This window comes from Aethalodelphis obliquidens, unplaced genomic scaffold (genome assembly GCF_003676395.1).
Source record: "Aethalodelphis obliquidens isolate GAN/ISIS:26980383/991018 unplaced genomic scaffold, ASM367639v1 scaffold2, whole genome shotgun sequence".
NCBI lineage: Eukaryota > Metazoa > Chordata > Mammalia > Artiodactyla > Delphinidae > Aethalodelphis > Aethalodelphis obliquidens.
The window spans coordinates 66,832,192-66,851,724 of NW_020837946.1; the positions used below are offsets into that span (position 1 = coordinate 66,832,192).

The window sequence follows — 19,533 nt, forward strand, 5'->3', positions numbered from 1 at the left end:
ATTGTGGTAGACTAGTGGTATATTCAAAGCATGGACTATTTCTCTTATTGTTGGGGTTATGATATTTCACTAAAATATGTTTAAAAATTGTCTTAAAAACCCCACTATTCCTGCTCTGTACTTGGTAGGTTCATTTAATCTCAAGTTCACCGTCTTTTCTTCAGCTAAGAGAACATTACGTGTTTCATTATTTTCTCTCTTCTGTTTTTCCCTTCTGGGCCCAAATTTTGCCAAGCATTATGTCAGCCTTGTGGTTTTGGGCTAGTTAACCTCTAACATCTTTGATCATCAATTGCATTATTATAAAGTGGAAATTATAATCCCCAGGAGGCTAGTACCCAAAATGGTAATTATTTTTTCTCCTGCAGATACCTTGTTCCTCTGAGCTTATCGTTTTGATCAAGGCACTGGAATCTAAATATAGACTTCTGGCTCTTAAAGTGATGTCTGGGCTGTTTTTAGCATGAAGGTTATTGGACATGACTCTGGTCTTCCTCAAGGTAGCACTGGCTCATTTCTGAAGGCTTCTTTGGATACCGTAGCTGTGTTATATGGCAAATGCAGAGAAAAGAGTCAAAGTTATCTGTTGAAATGGGAGATAGAATGTTAAATAACAAGGCGACCCCATTTGTTATAAGGTAGAAGTCTATACAAGAAAGCTGTGGGATCTATAGTATTTCTGTATGGATTCAGCTGATGAATGCCTGCCGGATTAATCTTCCCAGAAGAAGAGCTCTGGTCATGTCACCGCTTCTTAAAAATCTTCATTGGATCCTCATTGCCTACAAAGTTAACATCAAGTTCTTAAACTTAATTTTCAAGTTGTCCAAAACACTGGCTCCAGTGAAACTTTCCAATCTTATATCCTACTATTCTCTACATACTCATTCTAATTAAAATACATTATTCTGTTTCCCAAATCTATCCCATGCTGTTCCCTTTGCCTAGAATTCTCCCTGCCTCCTATTTATTCTAGTGAAATCCTTCTCCTTTACGGTCCAACTCCAGAGCTTCTTCCTTTGCAAAGCCTCTGGCAATCTCTGCACAGAATTTGAACATCTCTTATAGCACCTAACATACTGCAGTGAAGTGACTTTAGGTAGAAACTACGTCATATTCATCTGTGATTTACTAAGGTCTAATGATGCCTCTTTTGTAACCTGTGTTTGGTAAATATGGTTGAATGATTAAAAGAATGGATGCATTATAGTAATGCTGTGTTGTAATGTTTTACATGGAGGAAAATAGATTTGGAGATTGTTTTGTTTTGTTTTGTTTTTTGATGGAGCTGACTGGTGACCAAAATTGTGCCTTGTTGACTATTTTGATTAGAGATTTTTAAAAAAATCGTTTATATGATCACTTCTTGATTTTTATAAATAGCTATATGCACTTGCTAATGAGACAAGAATACAGTCAGATATTTGGGAAATATTTACTCAGCTTTTAATCCTTCTCCTTTTAAGAGTCTTTATGAAGAAAAATGAAAATCAGATATAATACTGCTTGTGACTGAAAATATTGTGCATTTTAATGAAATTTCTTATACCATCTAACTTGTTTTGCCTGTGGACATAGTTTGGAACTAAACTGACTTGTTGCTTGGGATTGACCATAATAAATCTGCTGAGAGTTGAGTTCTATTTCAAAATGTATCCTCTCTTCTAACTTCTTTTCCACTGATGAAATTGAAGATATGAAATATCTTATTCTTTAAGTTGTAGCATTCCCTGTAACTAAGTATGTAACTTTTATAAATGCACTAGCAGTTTCTTGATGGCCGTGAAGAAGCGGAGTAGAGCAAGACATTACATGGTAATTTGTTATGTGTGACTTATAATATTTGGGGAAAGAGCAGCTATAATTTTGTGTCTTCAGTCAGCAGGGTGGCCTTGATTTGTGGCAAGTCAACATATTCCTCTGAATTTTTGCGATGATGACAGTATTTAAGAGGAAAACACTTAAGTCTTCTGGAAAGAACTTTTAAATTGTAGGGACTTACATCTAATCATCCCTCTGATATCATACAAATATTTTTGTTTCTTTCAGGAAATGAGTGTGTTTTCAAGTTTATGTTAGTTTTTTCCCCCTTGTAAATGGAAAAATACTTAAAGACCATTTTGTACAACTACCTCACTTTGCAGAGAAGGATAGATGCTCTGAGAGTTGGTAGAGGACCTGGGACCAAAACTCAAGTCTTCCAACTTAATGCTAACAGTATTAACAACAACACATAATAGCAACTAATATGTATAATATTTTCATATACTCTTATTATAAGGAAACTGAGGCACCGAGAAATAGCTTGCTCGAGATCACACCATCAGGGCTTCCCTGGTGGCACAGTGGTTGAGAATCTGCCTGCCAATGCAGGGGACACGGGTTCGAGCCTTGGTCAGAAGATCCCATGTACTGCGGAGCAACTAAGCCCGAGCGCCACAACTACTGAACCTGCGCTTTAGAGCCGCGAGCCACAACTACTGAAGCCCACGCACCTAGAGACGGTGCTCCACGACAAGAGAAGCCACCGCAATGAGAAGCCCGTGCACCAAAACAAAGAGTAGCCCCTGTTCACTGCGACTAGAGAAAACCTGCGCACAGCAACGAAGACCCAACGCAGCCAAAAATAAATAATAAATTTACTAAAAAAAAAAAAAAATTATAACCTGTGACTTGAAGAAAAAAAAAAAAGGTCACTATCAAGTGGTAGAGTTGGGGTTCAAAAATAGGTTGTCTTCCTTTGAGTCTCTCAGTATAACCCAGAGATGTGGTAATATGTGGTTTCACTTTTTAAAGGAAGCTTTTGAGTGCATTTAAGTGCCCTAAGAAAATTTAAAGGAAGCTTTTGAGTGCATTTAAGTGCCCTAAGAAAATTTAAAGGAAGCTTTTGAGTGCATTTAAGTGCTCTAAGAAAATTAGGATTAACTTTAAACCTAATATCACAACATGAGTATTAGTAATAGTTTTGTAAATGTCAGTTCATCTCATTGCAGAGCATACCCAAGTTACAATTCATAGATAGAAAAAAATTCTATTATTGGGCTGAATAAAAATTTCTTATTTAAAATAAAAATATGATGGAAATTGAAATTGGGTTAAACCTTTCATAGTTTATAAATTGAATTCAATGTAATTCATTTCAAACTCTGGGTACTAATATAGAATTGATTATAATGCATAAGTACATATGAGGTCACCTAATCATGTATATTCACAGGGAGGCAAAACAAGTATGATTTTCAGCACCAGTAAAGAAGGAAACTCCCTCAAATAAGAAAAGCTCCACTTTATTGAATTTATCTAGAATGTTTACAGTCAGAAAATCTATTAAGAAATTGTCAATTTTAATGTTTTTTACATTTTACTATTTGTCCCACCTATTTTATGTTCCTTATTTTTTGTTTCCTGCCTTCTTTTGTACTAATGAAGTATTTTTAAATTATTTAACTATTTCACTCTATTAGCTTGTAGGTTTACACTATTTTACTATTCCTTTTGTGATTATCCTAGACTTTGTAACATGCATCCTTGACTCCTTGAAGTGGTACTGTTATCACTACTCAGACCAGTTGACTCTATTATTGCCCTTCCATCCTTTGTGTTAATGTTGTCATATATTTTAATTCTACACATATTTTAAACTTCATAAGGCATTAATATGTTTATTCAAAATTCATTTTGAATTACCAGTATATTTACCTTTTTCATTGCTCTTCCTTGCATTTAAAAAAAAAATCTGGAATCAATTTTCTTTTGCCTGAAGAATTCTCTCTTGTACTTATTTTAAAGCTGTTCTGCTAGTGAGAGATTCTCTCTGGTTTTCTTTCTGTGTCTCTGTTTTGAAGGGTACTTTCACTGGGTGTAACATGCTAGGTTGGCTTTACTTTCTATTAACATTTTACAGTTGTCTTTTCATTGTATTCTGACTTCTATCATTTCTGTTAAACCATTATCTGTCAATCTTATTACTGATTTTTCAAAGATAGTTTGCTCTCTCAGGCTGCTTCTAAGATTTTCCTTTGTCTTTAGGTGAGCCTAGTTATTATTTTAAAATATTTATCTGCTTGGCATGCGTAGTGCTTCTTAATTCTTTGACTTAATGGCGTTCCTCAGTTTTGGAGTATCTTGACCATATGAAGAAAGGTATTTAGATATTGTTTTTTCCCAGTTCTTTCTCTGCTGACCTCATGATCTTTTTTCTTTGCCTCATATATACCTTTTGCTCTTTTTTCCTTTCTCTTTGCTCTTCTTATATCAATCTGAATGTTTTTACTGTAATATTCCAGTTCACTAATCTTCTCTTTGGCTATATCCAACCTGCTATTAAAGCCATATTTTGAGGGTTTTGTTTTATTATTGTACTTTTCACTTCTAGAATATCTATTTTATTTATTTTTATAGATCTGAGTTCTTTTGTGAATTCTTCATTTTGTCATTTATTTTCTTGAACACATTAGTTACAATTATTTTGAAGTCCATATCTGATCCAATATCTAGATCTTTTTGTATGGTCTTTCCTCCCCTCTCCCTCTGCCCTGTTTTTTTTTGTATGCCAGTTGATTTTTTAAATCAAATGTTGGACATTGCATACAAAAATTGAAGAAGTTTTAAAGAAGTCACCTTCTTCCTGAGGCTGTTCATTCTAGTCTCTGATTGGATGGATAACCTCAATCCGTTCATGAGAGTATCTGAGATGACCAAAGACAACTGCCACAAGGAGGAATAATGGGTGGTATAGTTTAATGGTAGAAGATTTAAAGCTAGGAAAATTTAGAAAAGAGGAAGGAAGATATATCTAAAAATAGCAATGAGGGTCAAGAAGAACCTCTGCCCACCTCTGGGCCATGAGAAGTGTGGAACAGTGATCTTCAGTGATAGTGAGAGTTCAGTTAGAATGAAGGCAAAGTTGAGAGAAGAGATTAAATTTTGTGGGATTTTGTTCATGATTAATTGTGAGATCCAGAGGCATAGTAAAATGATTTCAGCAGTTGGGAAAGTGTGGGGTGACAAGGAGGTGACGTACTGATCCAGAGAATATGGGGCCTGAGGATGGATGACCTGGGAGTTCTGGGCTTGGAGTAGCTGATGTAAACAGGGAAAAGTGCATAAAGAGATTATTGTGAGGGACTCTCAGACGGATACTCGTGGTGAAACTGTAAGGAGGGAGAATCTTTCTACCAGGACACAAATTTCTGTATTCTCCTATTAGCTATTCTGATAACAGTGTGGAAGAGGAGGTGTGTGAAGATCTGAAGCTTCCGCTTAATTCCTAGAATGAACTATAAGAGAAGAAAATAAGTGGATTGATTTTGGAGATATTTGCAAAGTAAAATTAGCAAGACTTGGTGATAGGATGGATATGAGGTATGAACAAGGAGGCATGTCCAAAATTACACCCAAATTTCTGGCTGTTGCAGCTGAATAGATGGATGGTAGTGCCATTCACTGAGCTAGAAACACTAGAAGAAGACCAGATTTTGGTGTCAGATGATGACATTGTGAGTTTGATTTGGACTTTTTGAGTTTAAGGTGCATTTGAGTCATCCAAATGGGGATATCAATATCCAATTAAATACATGTGTCTGTTGCTTCACAGAGATATCTGACCAGGAGATGTGAGTTTGTCAGCATCTGCTTATACGGTGGTAATTGAAGTTTTTGGACAGAGTGAGCTGGCCAAATGAGAGTCAACAGAGAGAAGCTAGCCAAGAATGTTCACATATGCTGAAGGGCAAATAGAAGGGAGGATGAAAATGTTCATTTTACTTAGCTTCAAGGAAATCATTGGTAAGAGGGTTGGATTAAGTCCTTCAGAGTAGAAGCCTTAGATTATAGTTGGAGAAGTTTGTTGTTAAAAGAAAAAATGATATTTTAGCTGGAGAGAAATTTTAGTATCTTTTATTTTTAAATCTAGGGGCTTCAGTATGTTTAAAAGCCAGTGAGAGAAATCTGGTTGAAAAAAGATTAAATATACAGAAGAAAGAAAAGAGCTCCTAGGAAACTGGAGAGAAAGGGGGATGTATTAGTTTCCTATTGTTGCTGTAACAAACTACAACAAAAATTAGTAGATCAAAACAAGACACATTTATTAACTTACAGTTTTGGAAATCTGAAACCAGGTCATTGGACTAAAATCAAGGTGTCAGCCTTTTTCCTTCTGGAGACTCCATCTACTTGCCTTTTCTAGCATCTGGCTCTTGGTCCCACATCACTGACCCCTGCTTCTGTTTTTACATCTCTTTATTTCTGTTTCTGTTGGCACATCACTTTTTCTGATGCTGACCCTCCCTGCCTTCGCCTTGTAAGAACCCTTGTGAATATCTTGAGACCACCTGTGTAATTCAGGATAATCTTTGGTTATCAAGATCTTTAACTTAATCACATCTGCAAAGCCCTTTTTATCATGTAAGCTAATATATACAGAGCCACAGATTCCGGGGATTAGGATGTGGACTTTTTTTTTTTTCATGGAGGGTAGCGTTATTCAGCCTGCCAAGGATAGAAAGGAGCATTTTCTAATTTAATTGGAAACGAGGAAGGTAGAACATGTGCAAGACATGGGTATGTCTGTAAAAATATATTTTGGGGCTCATATTACATATTTTCTCTTTAAAATGGAGTTGTTGCACTTGCTTGAGGGGAGAGGCAGACAGGAGATTCAGGGAAGAAAGTTCTAACTTAACAACTAGAGCACTCCTTCATATAGCCAATAGTTAACAAGAACCTGCTGGGAACCTGATGGGTACAGGGGTACAAAGTCATAAACACACAGCAGTTATTATCTTTCTATACACAGTTAGAGGTTTTCAAGGTGTGCTAAATGACCATTTGACCAGAGGCATTTAAAAAGGATTCCTGGGTACTAAATTACAGATGACCTCACAGATAATTCTACTATTTACTGATTGTTATCAGTAATGTGTACTTCCTAAATACACTATATTTTAAAGAAATGGGTAACATATCATAGAATGCATTAAATGCTAATACCAGAGATAATTGCTCAGAAGTAAGGAGTGTAGTAAGTATTAAGGAGTCCTTGTCAATATTTGAGCAGTCAGAGCTCATGACACTCTATTTTTACTAAGTACTTGAACTTTAACTTGAATAATCTTATAGTTCTTTGCATTTTAAGTTTTACATGAATAGTACATGAACTATAAATATTATAAAAAAATAAATACATTAAAAATAACCACTTCGTGATCACAGGTCTCCTCAATCTCACTTTCTTCCCTAAAGATCAAGATTGTTAAAAATTTGGCATGGATTCTTTTAGGGTTTTTTTTTCTTATGGGTTTACTGACACGTGTATATATGAAACTATAGGTATTTTCTTTGATTTTTACACAAATGGGATCATACTAAATTATTGCTCTATAGTTAAAAAAATTCAACATTATGTTTTTGCAATCTTTTTTTGTTAATCCGTATGTTAGTTCTGTCAGTTGCTACCTACTAGTCCATAGACTGAATGCATTATATTTTATTAATATGTAAGCATTTTCAATACATCAATTGTTTCCAAATTTTTCTCTTGTAAGCAATGATACAGTGAACATTCTTCCAGATGCCTTTCTAATGTTTATGCTAGTTAGTCTAGAGAATCAGGAAAGGAGTAGTTATATCAAAAGGCATGGCTTCTCAAGGTTTTTATAGATGCTGCCAGATTTCATTCCTTAAAGTCTATTCCCATTTATTCTACTTTCTTTTGTGTCTGACAGTACCACTTTCTTCCTAACACTTGTGCCAGCATTTGACATTATCAGTATTTAAAAGTTTTTCCAGTAGTGAAAGTGCCTTATTTTAATGTATGTTTCTTTTGTTACCAGTGAGACTGAATATTTTTTTCAAGTTTTTATATTCAGTGGTGTAATATGTTTGTTCATATGTATGTGAATTGTGTGTTCATATCTGCCTTTTGGTGCATTTTTATTTTGAGAGGTATTTGTTTTTTCTGTTAATTTTTAGGAACTCTTTATATATTCTAAGTATTAGTCCTCTCTTAAATATGTTGTACACATATTCTCTCAATCTGTGCCTGGTGTTCGAATTTTATGTATGGAATCTATCATACTATAAACATTAAAATATTTATAAGTTTAATTTGTTGAATTTTTTATGGCTTCTAGGTCTAGATTATTAAAATTCTTTGGTTATTTTTTCTAACGTATGTAAATTAGTTAAATTAGTTAAATTTTGGGAATTTCTTTTTAGTTTTCTAATTTTGGAGTCCATTTTAGTATCAGGTTAAAGAATATCCTTTGTGTACTCAAACGGGTAGAGTCAGTCTTTTTTGAGTATCTCATCCTTTCTCCCTTGATTTTCAGTACCAACTGTTGCATATACGCATGGATCTGTAGGTAACTTTTTAAAAATTGGATGGCTGCCTTTTTATATTATGTTAGGTATGTCAGGTGTAGAAAGACACTCCTCATTGATCTTGTTCTTCTAATTTTCTTGGCTATAATTACACATTTTCTTTACTCTGAAACAGTTTGAAAAGCAGAGACATCATCTGTTCCCTAAAGAGTATGTAGAATTTCTCTGTAAAACAAACTATCTGTACTGGCCCACCTTTTTGGGGAATAGCTCTTTGACAACTTGCTCTCTTTTTCTATCGTAATTAATGTCTTTGAATTTTCTGTTTGCTGGATTCAATATGTATAAATTATATTGTCCTACAGAATTATCAATTTCATCCAGATTTTATTTACATAAAATTGTGGGAAGTATTTTCTTAATATTCTTTTAATTGCTTCTTCATTTCTCGAGTATTATTTCTTATATTATATATTGTTACTTTCCCTTTTTTCACCCTTGATTTGTTTCACAATTTATCTATTTTATTTTTTTCCCCCAAACATCAGATCTTGGATTTATTTATTAGTTCTACATTTTGCTTTTTTTCCAAGTTTTAATTTCTACTTTTATTTTTACTAAATTTCTTCTTTCTGCTTTCCTCAGATTTTACTTAATGATATTTTCTAAATTTTGGATACTAATGAATTTATTTTCATTCTTGTTTATTAATAGATATGTGTTTAAGGCTATGAATTATAGCGTGAGAACTGTTAGCTGTAAAAGATGTGATGTGTAGTGTTTTCATTAAATTCATTATTCTTATTTGTAGTAGTATTATTATGTAGATATTCTGCAATTTCAACTTTTATTTTTTTCTTTGGAGAGTTATATAAAGAGTCTTAAAATTTTTCCTAACCCCAGATTTTATTAGTAAGTTTTCATTTTATTGTACTGTGATCAGAAACTGTTGTCTGCATTCTTTCCACTATTAGAATTTATTGGGATTTTATCTGTGACTTAAAATGTGACCAAGTTTTTTTTTTTAACCTTTTAATTAAAAAAGTTTTTTATTTATTTTATTTTTGGCTGCATCGGGTCTTCATTGCTGCTCACGGACTTTTCTCTAGTTGCAGCGAGCAGGGGCTACTCTTCATTGCGGTGTGCGGGCTTCTCATTGCAGTGACTTCTCTTGTGCGGAGCACAGGCTCTAGGCACGTGGGCTTCAGTAGTTTGTAGCACGCGGGCTCAGTAGCTGTGGCTCGCGGGCTCTAGAGCGCAGGCTCAGTAGTTGTGGTGCACGGGCTTAGTTGCTCCGCGGCATGTGGGATCTTCCCAGACCAGGGCTCGAACCCGTGTCCGCTGCATTGGCAGGCGGATTCTTAACCACTGCGCCACCAGGGAAGCCCTAAGCATTTTCTTAAAGAGAAGTTATATTCTCTGACTTAACATTAGAATTCGAAATGTAACAGTTAAATCTATTTTGTTGTTTATATTAGCCTATTTATATTTTTCATATTTATATCTACTTTTTAATACACCTGTTCATCATGGTTTGAGAGGGTTGGATAGTAGTCTATTAATAGTGTGTCTATATCCGATTTTCCTTATATTTCCTATACCTATGTGTATTGTATGACACCTAGACATTCATAACCAATATATTTTTTATTGTGAATCACATCTTTTAGCATTAAAGTTTTCTTCATTGCTTGTTTAGTGCTTTTCTGTCCTGAGTTCAGTCTTGCATGATATTGACCACTGTATTCTTTCCTTCCCTCCTTCCCTCTGTTCTTTCTCCGTCCCTCCTTCCCTCCTTTCTTTTTTTTCTTTCTCGCCCCCCCCCCCCGCCCCCCCCCCCCCGCCTTGCCCCCACCACATTCTTAGTTTTCAAACTTTCTCAGTCACTGGGTTATAGGAGTCTCTTTCCCACCGAATAGAGTGGAATCTGCTTTATGATTCATACGGAAAGTTTGTTTTCTTTCAGTAGGTAAGTTTGGCTCTCTAACATTTATTGAGATAACATAAAAGTTTGGTGTTAATACTGTTATACTATTTTATATTATGTTTTAAAATTTATAGGTTTTGAAGAAAATTTACAGGGTGTTCTGCCTTCTTAGCATTGTGCTCTTTTAATTAGAAAGGTTTATATTTCTGTTACCATTATGGCTATAACTACATGGAAACCCTTAAACCTCTTATTTCTTTAAACATTATCTGTTAATCCTCTCTAAGGAACAATAATAAAATTAATATTTTTCTTCTTCCTCCTCCATTTTCTACCAGCTGATTTTAGCATTACAAAATAATTTAGTTAAATTCTCCTGTGATTTATCAGTTTTAAAATAATATCTTTTGATCTCAGTAACATTCCATGTTTTTCCTCCTTCAGCTTTTATCTTTCCATGTTTCTTTGATCATTTCTGCATGTTAAGGCTTATATTACTTATATTTTATTATAGCAGCACAATTACATAGGGATTTAGTCCCATAATTAGTTTTGGTATTTATTATAGTCCTTTTACTTTGAATTTTCCAGCTGGCTCTCGGATGATTGCAATTTATCTCCTAGTAAATTCCTCAAGAAGGTTCCATGGGAACAAGATTTTATGTGCTTTCATATGTTCAAAACTTTTGAATATTGTCTGTTACCTTTACAGTCAATGAGTTTTGCTAGATTTAAAAATCTCATTTCTATTTTCTTTCCCCAAGGATTTCATGAGCATTACTCCATCCAGTGGAGTAACTAAAAGACAGTGGGGTCCACTGAAACTTGTTGAATGTTATTGTGGAGAAATACTGCAACAGATTGATTTCTCCCTTATGAGCTACTGGGGATTTTTTGCCTTGATGTCCAACGCATTCTGTAAATTTCAAGTCCAGTGAAGTTGGGCATTTTACTGTTGACTATTAAAATGAGTTTCTCTGGGGACGTGTGCCCTTCAATATGTATTTTATTTTATTTTTTAAGCATTAAAATAGTGTTTCAGATTTATTAGTAGTAAATTTGGAATAGGGAAGTCAATATAGACCATAAGGAAAACTTGAACTTTCTATTCGTTTCCCAGCTACCCACTCACTTTTCATACAAAACAGACCTTGACTCCCACATCTGAGTGAAATGGGTCTGCAGAATCTTTCGGGGAATGATAGGGTACCAGTGGCCAGCCTCAAACCTTGTCAGGTCTGAAAATAAGATTACAAGAAGGAAATAACATTTCAGTCTTGTCTTGAGAGACATAACCTAGGTTCAGTTACGACTACGTTTGCCATGTGAGGGTAAAGAGCTCAATGTCCATTTATTGGTCAGTGTGGCAAAAAAGATATGCAAGATGGAGCCAATTGTTTGAGCTAAATTAATACAGTTTTTTTTTTTAACTCACTGTTACCTATTTTGTAACTTACTCATTCTTCTGTAGGGGAAAGAAAGACTATAGAAGAGTATGAAGAGATTAACTGAGTATAGTAAAATATGGATCCCTCAATAGAAATATAAGGAATGGAATGATAATTGTCACCCTTTTCCTAAAATCTTGTTTGAAATTTCCCTACTGTTACACTACAACTGAAGCTTTCACACCACTCTATACGGACTTCTACATTCTGTATTTTATAGCTAGAAATACACTAATAAATTTTTACAAAATATCACATATGCTTACTGTTGTTCCTAGTGTATTGCTAAATACGTATTAAGCTATGGACAAATTATCAATGAACATTACACAAGTAGCTTAATTCTCCATGTTGAGATTATAGACCAACCCACTGCACAACTCTATTCTTATTTTCAGACAGTGGAACTCTTATATTTCTTTTCCCTAAAGTATATGGACGTGTTTTATCTTAGTCGTAATCATATCTACACAGAAAGTATGAAGATGTCCTTCTCAACAGAGTATGAAACACGCCTTTAGTGGAATGTTGAACCCTCATTTCAGAGCAAAATAATATATGGCTATCAGAGCCTATTAAGAGGAAAATACTTAAATTCTTTTAGAAGTAAACTTTGTATGGAATGAGTTTCTGATGTGCCCCTCTAATCTTTTTTTTTTTTTTTAATTGAGGTATAGTTGATTCACAATGTTGTGTAAGTTTCAGGTGTACAGCAAAGTGATTTCAGTTATACATATGTATCTATTTCAGATTTCAGTAGGTATTTTATTATAAAAAGTTTTCTTATATTTTATTTTTATATATTTATTCCTTTCCATTATTTTGATTTTCTTCTGGGGAGATTCCAGTTACACATGTATAGATCTCCTTTACTTGTCTTTAGTTCTCTGTTTCTAATACTTCTTAAATTTAAAACAGTTTTCTACTCTCTTTGGTTGCCTTTTTTGTATCTGTCATCTATTACCTCGACTTTGATAGATTTCAATACATAGCATTTAAATCTCTGGAGCTCTGCTAGCTAATGTTTCATCTCCTCTTACTGTCTTGGTGTTTCTTCTCTATCCTTTTAATTGTCTGCTTTGTGTGTGAACAGATACGATTTTGCTTCATTAATTATTTTTTGTTCTTGGTTTAATGTATGGTCTTAAATTTTATCTGTTCTTTGGCATTACTTTTCTTGCAAGTAGTCCTCATCTGCCATTTGTTTTTCCTGTGTCTTTTCTCCTTTCTTCCCATTCATAGTATGTTTGTACAGATTTCGATGATGGTTCTGTTTTGTTATTCATCTTCAAAGCAGTGGGTTTTTCTTGGAACATATTTATGGGAGATTCATGAGGAAGACAGTCACAGTTTAAGTACTAAGTTAAAAAGACTTTTCCTTTTTTGTGTTTGAATTTTGTTTTCAGCCTTTAATTCTTCTAAGCTAAGGGATATGGGAAGGTGTGAAATTTTTCTTAATATAATGACTTCCCACTGCTACAGAGGTATGGTGTTCCTGCAAAAATGGATTTCTGACCTCCTTTTGTTTCCGTTATTTTTAAAGGATTTTTGTGCCTATGTTCATGGGGGATATTGAGAAACTGGATAATATTTTGTTGCCAGTCTGATTCTCATACCTTGCAGGTAAACGATAATTCCTCTCTCAGGAAGTGTTAGGAATTTTATCTTTTCTCTTTGAATTTGTCACATTTCCCACTATTTGTCTAACATGACTACTTTTTTGTTCAAATTAGCCATCGGGGGGCACTTTTAGTTTAAAATTTGTAACTTTATTCAGCTCAGGGAACTTCTGTCTTTTCTTTCTTTTTCCTTGTGCTTTCTTTTTTTAGTCTTTCTGTAACTCATATTCTATGTGTGTTGATCTTTTTAGATTGTTCCTCCATGGTTTCTTTTTCTTTTCATTTCTTTGACTTTTCCCTTCACATTGTGAGAGACATTTTCTCAACTTTATCTTCTGTACTGTTTATTAGTTGTTAGCTTTGTTTATTACAGTAATGTTTGGAAGTTCTGGGTTGCCTCATCCTCTACATTCCTTTTCTCGTAAGTATTTATATAGTATTTAAGATGACCTTAAAAAAAAAGATGACCTTATATTTTCTCTAAATATACTCTAAACCTAAGTTCTCTGGATCTGTCTTCACCATCTTTTCTCTTATACACAAATTCTGGCTATAATTTCTTGTGCTCTTATCAGTCTAATGCCAGTGATTTCTAGCTTCTAGAAATTCTTTTAATTTATGGTATACTGAAGGTACCTTTCTTATATCCCAGCATGGCAAAAAAAAAAAATTATTTCTTCTTTCTTAGCAAGGAAATTATCTCTTTATTTTCTTTCTCTTCCTCCTTCTTCTCCTTCTTGTCATTTTAAGGTTTGGGGGGCATGAAGAAAGTTAGGTGCTTGTTTTTTGTCTGCTTTCTTGATCTAACTATTTTTCTTAAGAGAACCTTAAAGTATATGAAATTTGAAGAGTGTAGATAAGACATTTATCTTTTTATAGCCTATACTTTTGTTAATTATAATTTATGTTGGAAGCTCAAATACAGGGAAAAGTTATAATTTTATTTATATTTGTTAATGTATTTGACCACTTGAACCTGTGTTTCTACTTCCTTGTCATCTTTGAAATCTTGACTTCCTTCTAATCTGGTAATTTCCATTTCTCTCTAAGACTCATTTCTCTGTTTTCCTTCCTTCTAGTCACTATTCCATAGTTTGTCTTTCACATTGAGGTAAAATTCACATCTTATCAAATATCACTACCCTTGAGGATGAGAGTCAAATTTCTGAGTATGACATAGAAGGACCATTCTTGTCTGGAAGCTCCTTCCATGTTTTTCATCTTTGTATATATTTCCATTACTTGGAATTACCTTCATTCTTGGATCTTTTGTCCACTTAGGGAACTTGTCTGCTATTTCATGGTGAAGTTAAGCTCTTTCTTTTTTATGGTTCCAGAACTTTATTTATACTCAGTTAAAGAACTTAACATATAGTTGTAGTTATTTTTAAGTGTCCATCTGCCCTCCTGTAGACAGTACAATACATTATGCCTCCTTGATAGGCAGCCATAATGCTCCTAGAAAACTATGTCAGGTGAAGAATACACCTTTTAAAATACTTGACTGAACTGTAGATTGGTTATATTTATCATGACTAAGGCTTATAAGTCATTCAGTAATTTCTTTAAAAGAAGAAACTTTCTATCAGAGTTTAAATCAGTAAGAAATCCTAGGGGACTTCTCTGGTGGCACAGTGGTTAAGACTCCACACTCCCAATGCAGAGGGCCTGGGTTCAATCCCTGGTCAGGGAACTAGATCCCACCTGCATGCCCCAACTAAAAGTTTGCATGCCGCAACTAAGGAGCCCTCGAGCCACAGCTAAGGAGCTCACCTGCCGCAACTAAGACCTAGTGCAACCAAATAAATAAATAAAATAAATAAATATGAAAAAAAAGAAATCCTAGACATTTCTGATGGAAGGAAGGAACTGTCAGAGTAGAGGGGGAGAAATAGGATAGAGGAAGATCACATCAGGCCCATCAAGTGTAAAGAATGATGCCCTGTCGTATACCTAGAGAAGCAAAAGGTCTTTGAGTAATATGAGCTGATAGAACTAGAGGTACTGAGTTTGTGTCTAAAGATCTAGACTGTTTATTGCTATTAAATGCTATAACCAAATATTTTAAGATTTTTCTAAAATGGGTGTTCTTAGGACAACAGTTAAATTTAGTGTTGACACTACTGACCACTAACAGAACTATGTCAGATAGCAAAAGAATATCCAAATGATCCTGTGAAGAAGACTGTGTGCTTTTGTTCAGAATAAATCATAAGGCTAGCAACTGTTAAGACGAGAAAGGGGGCTTGTCCACCATGTAACCGGAGTGACTAGTCTTTCCACATTGATTGTGAGTGAACGTGATGCCTACTGTGTACCGAGAGCATCCTGCTAGGTATTCTGGGAGCAGCACAGGAGATGAAATCCTGGGTCCCACACTTAAGGATTATAGTCTCCTTAGACAAACAACTGGGGCCTATGAAAGGATTTATTAGTTATCAAAGCAGTGTATTAGTGTGTGCAGAGAAAGGTATGAGGAATGGAAAAGTTTAAGTCCTAAAAAAAAAGTACAAAACAAGGAATGATATAGTTTAGATGGAGGAATGACTTCTTGGAGGGGTCAATTTTGATCTGTATCTTTGGGGGAGTTAATGAATATGGAGGGGCAATGAGCTACCCCAAATGGGTAGCACAATAGCACAGTATACAGGAGGAAAACGGAGCGGCACACCAAGTTGTGTTTTGTGTAAAGCAGGAGACTGGTTCATTGGTTGGCTGAAGAAGTATTTGTAGGAATTAGTAATCAAGAAGCATTCTTGTGCCTTATAGCATTCCCCCCCCCCCATGTATAAAGCCACTTGGGGTGACAGAGTGATGGTTAAAGGGAAATTACACATGTCCCTATTTTCAGGGAGCCTACATTCTAAATGATATAAGGTGCTCACACATAGAAAACAGTAGCTGAAGCTTGACTAAACTGGTATATGATTAGGGGTAAAGAGATAGTCTGGAAAAAATAGATATGGTTTGAATCTGTAAAATGGGAACAAATGATGCCTGCTATACAGGTTTGTTAGAATAAAATGAAATACCATATGTAAAGTGCCTAACACTTGACAGGCACTCTGTGTTTGTTGTCGCTCCCTCCTTTTCTACCTCTCAGTTCTAAGGTAGTATGTGCAAAGAAAAAACAGGAGAGATGCTTGAAGGATGAGAGATCAGTGAAACTTTCAGAAGAGGTGGGACTGGTCTTGGGCCTTAAAAGATTTGTGGGTTTTAGAGAGTGAACGTTACAAAAAAAGAGGTGGAACTCGAACGTGCTTCAGGGAGCTCCAAGGAGCTTCTGTTCATGTTGAGTGGGAGAAGAGGTCTGAAAGGCAGGCTCGGAACCTAGACGTTGGCTGGTGCTTAGGTTGCATTCTTCTGCCCAGATTCCACCTTGTACACTGCTTCGACCAAGTGTTGACATGTTGCCACGTGTCAGCTCCTCTGATATGCAGGAGTTATCAACTTTGAATTCCCCATAGCAAATAGCATAGTACTTTACACATAGTAAGGCCCTCTACGCATATTCATTAGGTGAGTTAGTAAGACAAATGCTTAGGAACATGAGAAACAAGGGTGGTTTGAAGATGACATTTTATGCTAATACTACATCAAATTATATAGTACAGTGTGGGAGAGGATATTGTAGAGTAGAATAGTAGAGTATCTTGGAGAGGGCCAGATGTGGTTTTCACCTTGGCTGATTGACTTATGTACTTCGTGGATTTGGATAAGTTTTTGCAATATATTCTTGTATCTGAGACCATTTTTAGCCCTCTGCTCTTCTGGCCTCAGTTTCCTCATCTATTGAATAGCTAGTACCTGCTTCATAGAGTTGTCATGAGGATTCAATGAAAACTAGCTCAATGCCTGGCCCATACTGGGTGCTCACTTAAATATTATTAATTATCATCATAATACTTATTATTTTTTTGTGTGTTATTCTTAATTCACATTGAAACTTTGATATGCGTATTTTGAGTGACAAAATTCACTCTTGTTCTATCAGTGTTGAGCAAAGAACAAAATAATGTACAGTACTATTCTATAGTATTTCATTGTTGACCTTGCTATATTGTTTGCAACCCTGTTATATCAAAATTTAATTTGTAGGGCTTTCCTGGTGGCGCAATGGTTGGGGGTCCGTCTGCCGGTGCAGGGGACGCGGGTTCGTGCCCCGGTCCGGGAAGATCCCACATGCTGCGGAGCGGCTGGGCCCGTGAGCCATGGCCGCTGAGCCTGCGCGCCCGGAGCCTGTGCTCCGCAACGGGAGAGGCCACAACAGTGAGAGGCCTGCATACTGCAAAAAAAAAAAAAAAAAAAAAATTAATTTGTAAATAATGATCTGTGACACAGTCTAAGGAGAATGCATCTTAGGCCCAGTCCTCTGCAGGAGCAGTTCACGGAGTATTTTTTCATCACCTGCCTTGGGCTCTTCCAGACCATACACAAAACTGATATCCTTGATCCTCATAGCAATCCCCAAATTGTTGGCCATAGCTTTTTATCCCCATTTAGCAGCAGCTGAAGAAATTAAGGCTCAGGTGACAAGGTTAGTGAGTGGTGCAAGCCATTTATAATAATGGTAAAAAAAAAAAAAAGCATGGGCTCAAGTTAAATTTTGAATCAGTGTCTACAATAACTAGGAAGTGAGATAAAGCAGTCACTAGGAACACGTGGAAAAGATTGCTGAAAAATGAGACTCTGCCTGTTATTAAGTGTGAGTGTTGTCTCATCAGTCTTTCAGCCTGCTGACTGTGAAAAGTGTATTTGAGTTTTTTTCAAAGACCTTTTTGGCAACATAGAGTCACAAAATGCCACATTTCGCTCTTCATGGTTTTCACTGAAAATTTATAAACTTCAACTTTCAAGAGTTCCAAAGAGATGACCTATCATACTTCAGCAGTTCATTGTCTGTAGAATAGTTTTTAAGGACAGGTATGTTGCACTGTAATGAATATAGAGCCTGGACATTGTTTTGACTTGAAGGATGCATTTTAGTGTTTAAAAAGCTCTATCATGTGATGTAAAACAGCATCTCTGTCTCCCCATTCGCCTAGACTTCAAAACTTGCAGTCGGCTTTGAGAACCTCACTCTGTATCTCCATCAGTTATCAAGTTCTGCATATTGTTTTCTCTTACTCACTTTTCAAAGCAAATGTCGTTTCCTCCTTGAAGCCTGCCGTGATCTCACCTCTGATGTGTAGTTTCTTCTAACTTGGTGCACCCCTGGTACTTGGCATTTAATCACAGTGAGACTCAGCCCTTTACTGAATGTGATTTTTAATTTAAAAATGAGTATCTCTATTCCACTATGAAGCAGTGACCATATCTTACTCATTAGCATGTACTTATCACCTAACACACTGCCTGGCACATAGTGGGTTCTTTGCCTCATGATTTAGTGGAATGAATTGCTTTGATTATGGTGGAACCCTTTCTGAGACCAGAGATAACACTTCTTTGTAATATTCAAAACCTAAATTGAGAAAAGAAGAAAGAAAAATTGTAGATAATAAACTTGAAATTATGTAGTAACCGTGGGCTTTGTTATTGTGTGCCCGCCAAAAAAGTGACTCAAGGTTAAACCAAAATCTTTTCCTTCACAAATGGTGACTCCCCTCCCAGTATTAGTAGATTTTTGTTGGTAGTTTTATTTTAAAAGACCATGATAAACCTAGTAGGATAAGAATAAAATGAATGCCCACAAATTAGATCTGCCTGTGACTTTTTTACTAAGTGAATTCCCCCCCCAGCTGCCATTGTGAGCGAGCTGTGTAGGTTTTGAAATTCAAAGTAGGGAACCCTAGAGTTTGTAGTGTCTCTTTTTTTCTTTTGAGGAATATGAGATCACCGTGCATATAAAACACACCCAAATGAACTCTGCCCAGTAGCAGTCTAGATAATGAAATGGAAAGTTTGTATCTGAATTGCCGAGAATCTCGCATTTTGCCCTGTTACTACGACAACCACTTTGTGATCTAGAAGTGACAGGGAGCTTCCCTCAAGCTGAACGCAGCATGTCATTCTCTGTGTCCTGGTTGAAGAGCACTGAGTAGGTGCTTGTTAAGGAATCGGTCCAAAGGGAGTTTATAATATAAAAACTCAGATTAGTTTTAATATTGCAATAGTTTTTGTCATTTTTGTGTTTCTCTTACTCTTTATTTAGACATTATTGAAAATTTTCTCATTAACCAGAAATGGACCCTTCTCCAACCCTCGAAAATACTGG

The 19,533-nt window shown here is 35.5% G+C and overlaps 1 protein-coding gene across 11 annotated transcripts in view; it reads left to right on the plus strand.

Moving 5' to 3' along the window:
- The window catches only part of GRB14 (growth factor receptor bound protein 14), a 124,856-nt gene that overhangs the window by 35,809 nt on the left and 69,514 nt on the right, over positions 1-19,533 (plus strand). The gene's annotated exons all lie outside the window — the stretch shown is intronic.